The 4,326-nt window shown below is 39.2% G+C and overlaps 1 pseudogene; it reads right to left on the reverse strand.

Moving 5' to 3' along the window:
• Window positions 1–225: 225 nt before the first annotated feature.
• LOC113934138 lies at window positions 226–2,496 on the reverse strand (annotated as a pseudogene).
• Between the last annotated feature and the right edge of the window lie 1,830 nt (window positions 2,497–4,326).

The following is a 4,326-nucleotide window of genomic DNA, read 5'->3' on the forward strand; positions in this document are numbered from 1 at the left end:
CAACTGTATTCCAAAACAGCTAAATATGCAGGTCTTTAAAAATGAAGGTACTTTTTAAATTGCCATATTCACTCCAAAGCCTGTCCATCTTCTTCAGCATCCCAAAGATGAAGCACATGTTCTGCTCGGCTGTAGAATAAAATGGCAAACACGCTGCACCACTGACATCACAGGACAGTTGCCTATAACCCTAGACTTCTGACACTGGGCTCCAGCTGCACTTTCTCACAGGTCATCATGCTCAGCCGGGAGAGCAGTGGTCTGAGAAACCTCTAGAACATGCTCACACTGTGCTACCAAAGCTGGGTCCATGGCTGCCTCTGGTGGGGCAAGAGCAGGCATGATGACAGACTCCAAGTTAGGGTCTCCAATTAGTTTTCTAGCAAGCCACAGGAAGGGCTTTTCAAAGTTGTAGTGACTTTTGGCAGAAATGTCATAGTGCTGAAGGTTCTTCTTTTGGTGGAAGACGATAGATTTTGCCTTACCTTTAATGTCTACTTTATTGCCCCACAGCACAGTGGGGATGTTTTCATGTACTTGTACCAGATCTCTGTGCCAGCTAAGCATATTCTTGTAAGTAATCCTTCATGTTACATCAAACATTATAATGGCATCCCGGGCTTGGGTGTCCTAGCCATCTCTCAGCCCACCAAATTTCTCCTGACCAGCTCTATCCCATACCAGGAATTTCATAGGTCCTCTGTGGGTATGGAACACAAAGGGTTGGACCTCAACACTAAGGTGGCTACATACTTCTTTTCAAATTCACCAGTCAGATGATGCTTCACGAATGTAGTTTTTTCATAACCATCGCCAACCAATACAAGTTTGAACTGGACTTGGGGTTCTCCTTGGGCAGCCGCTGTGCTCTTGCTTCTAGAAGTCTCTCCAGCCCATCTGACTGCGGCTGAACCACTTTTTATATATGACTGTTTTTCTGATTAATTAATGAGTAAAATCCTAGATGTGTGTTTATGTTCAATTTGCATGAAAGTCATGATTTTACCTTTTTGAAAAATACGTTCAGCAGCATAAGTAATAAAACTAGTAAATGAAGAAATGATACAATCAGTATTCTGAGTTGCTTGCAACTCCTAATGAATGAATGGATCTAGGCAACAATCATTAATTGCTAATGGCGTCACCTACAAAAAAGAGAGTTAGGTAATATGTACCTTGTGGTGGAAATATACCATATCTTCTACGAAGCAGTCCTGCCAAAAGTATTGAACCTGGATCTGAAGATACAGGTCACTGAATGAATTAGGCTTCTGGAAAATTTGCACTGTGTTATTCATGATAATTTAAAAAAAAAAACAAAAACAGCCCTTTTATTTTATCCTCTCTCTGTCCCTTTCAGTCCGAGCTAGTAGTGCTCTGCTGGTGAACATTTTCAAGAATCTTGCCTTTCAGGTCATGTACGTCTAGGAATTCACTTCACTAGAAAGAGGACCCCTCCTTCATACATCTCCCTGGATATTCCTTTTTTTTTTTTTTTAAGATTTTATTTATTTATTTGACAGAGACACAGTGAGAGAGGGAACATAAGCAGGGGGAGTGGGAGAGGGAGAGGCAGGCTTCCCGCTGAGCAGGGAGCCCGACATGGGTCTCGATCCCAGGACCCTGGGATCATGACCTGAGCTGAAGGCAAACGCCTAACGACTGAGCCACCCAGGTGCCCTCCCTGGATATTCCTATCTCAAATGTGGCTTCTGCTCACCTGGCTGAGGAGATCTGTGAGTGGCATGCTTAATCTTTGGTGTGTCTGGATATTCTGACCTACTGATTTTTCTCAGTTATTAGTGAGACTACTCAGTGACACCCTCAGTTGTTTCTCTAGAGCACGATTTCCTGGGAGTGGTCTTGTAATTTCAGCATCTCTTGCAATCTGAATAGGCTGAGGTTCCCAAAGTGTCAAGTCCTGATTCCTTTTAAATAATTCTTCCCTGAATTTCTCCCTTTCCTCTCACATTTTCTAATGAGCAGCAAGAAAAAACAAAACAAAACAAAACAAACAAAACAAAACTATTCACACCTTCAACACTTGACTTGGAATCTCCTCCACTAAATATCCACATTTCTCATTTAAAAGTTTTGATTTCTACGGAACGTCAGGCCACAGTTCTGCTAAGCTGTCTGCCACTCCATTACAAGGATTCTCTTTCCCAGACAATTGAGGAAAGTCTACAAAGGAAGGAAAGAACAAGACAAACAGAAAAACTGGCCTTTGAGGAAGCAGAATTAATCGAACAACCTCTCCTCCCCTTCTCCCCTTCTTCCCTTTTAATGACCTACAAAAATTTAGGAATACATTGTATTCTACCCAGAGGATGAAATTCTACACGGGGCCGGGGGATGGGGGGGGGGGAGGAGCTGAAAGTTGACAATAGTGTGTTGCTCATTTTCTTCTAAGTTCTCACCAGCAGCACCTTTAATGTCTATATGCTTTCTACCAGCAGTGTGCTTATGATTTGGGGATTCTTCAAAGTGATACATGTCTTCTCTACCATGCTCCTCACCTCCTTCTGTGTCCTTATATTCTTACAGTAAGAATCATTATTATCCATATTTCTACTAAAGGTCTGCTTAAGTCACTCTAGGCTTCTTCTATCGTGCTCATCAAAATTCTTCAAGCTTCTGCCACTACCCAATTCTAAAGCCACTTCCATATATTTAGGTATTGTTACAGTAGCACCCTACTCTCAGAACTAAAATCTGTATGAGTGTTGCTGTTGTGTCAAATGACCACAAATGTGGTGATTTTTAAATTATACAAATTTATTATTTTACAGTTTTGTAGTTTAGACATCCAACATGGATCTCAGGGGGCCAACATCCAGATGTCAGCAGAACTGTATTCCTTTCTGGAGGCTTTAGGAGAGAACACATTTCCTTATTTTTTCCAGTTTACCGAGGCTGTCTACTTTTCTTGGCTCATGGGTACTTTTCTCCCATCTTTAAAGCCAGCAATATTAGGCAGAGTTCATTTCATACTGTCATCCTCTGGGTTTCTCTTTCAATTACCCTCTTCTACTTTTAAGGAGGCTTATGATTACTCTGGGTCCATGAGAATAATCCAGGATAATCTCCTTGGCTTAATGGTAGCTAATTAGCAAACTTAACACCAATCTACAACCTTAATTCCCCTTTGCCAAGGAACTAAACATATTCACAGGTTCTGAAGATTAGGATGTGGACTTCTTTGGTTGACCATTCTTCTACTTAACCATATATGTTCACCCTAGAAGTGGTTCCCCAGCAAGCTGTCCATTTATTGGCCACTCACACTCAAGTGAGTCTACTGTTAGCAAATGCCTGTGGATACAGACACTCTAAGTAACTTTTTTTTTCTTTAATTTAAAATATGGAGAGACTGTAAAAATTCATTAGGGTATCTGAGGAAAGTATTGAAAAAATAAGTTAAACTGATATGGAGGAAAGAAAATTAAACAAACAATCTCGCCTCCTCTCCCCACATGCTTTTAATTAATAGCCTACAAAAATTCAAGAATACATTTATATTCTAGCCATATATCAAGAAAATATAGTAAAAAGAAATAACAGCAAAAAGAACTCTTAGAAATTAAAAATATGCATGCATTTTTTTTTTTTAGAAACCTTGCAGTTGTTGAAGATCAGTCCCCTTGAAAATATATGAGATGGAAGATCAGTCCAAGAAGTTCTGTTTCAACTGATCAAATTTCCAGGAGAGTGCTGACAAAGTGGAGTGAAAAGTATTCCTCCCAAAATGAAATTTTAAACTAAATTTCCAGAACTGAAGGGGAACACATGTCTTGGATTAGGAAAGGCTTCTGTGTGAAAAAAAGACCTGACCTTAGACATCTGTGAGAAATTTCAGAAAATCAAGTAGAGAGGATTCTAAAAGCTTTTCGTAAGGGAAAGTAATATGTACAATAAGACAGAACTAGTTAGGGCATGCCATCAGTCAGTACCACTAGTAGATGATAGGGTATTTCTCTAAAGTTCAAAGTAAAATTAACTTTAAACCTAGAATACTTATGCCAGCCAAATTATTAGTCATGAGTGAATATGAAATTAAAGACCTTCATATATTAAGGGTTTCAGAAAGCTTGTCTCTCATACAATCTTCCTCAGTCGAGGAATCAAAAATAATTAATTATACTAAGAAGAAATAGGAGGAGTAAGAGGATTATATAAATCATCTAAATCTTCATATAAATGGCAGAAAAGAAGTGGAGAAAATCTAAATTTGAAATATAAAGAAAGAGCTATAAATACACCTTATTTTGCAACATGAAGAAAAGCATCTTTAGGACTATACGTAGCCAAGTTTAAAAGTCATTG

This window comes from Zalophus californianus, chromosome 13 (assembly GCF_009762305.2).
Source record: "Zalophus californianus isolate mZalCal1 chromosome 13, mZalCal1.pri.v2, whole genome shotgun sequence".
In the NCBI taxonomy this organism is placed as follows: Eukaryota; Metazoa; Chordata; class Mammalia; order Carnivora; family Otariidae; genus Zalophus; species Zalophus californianus.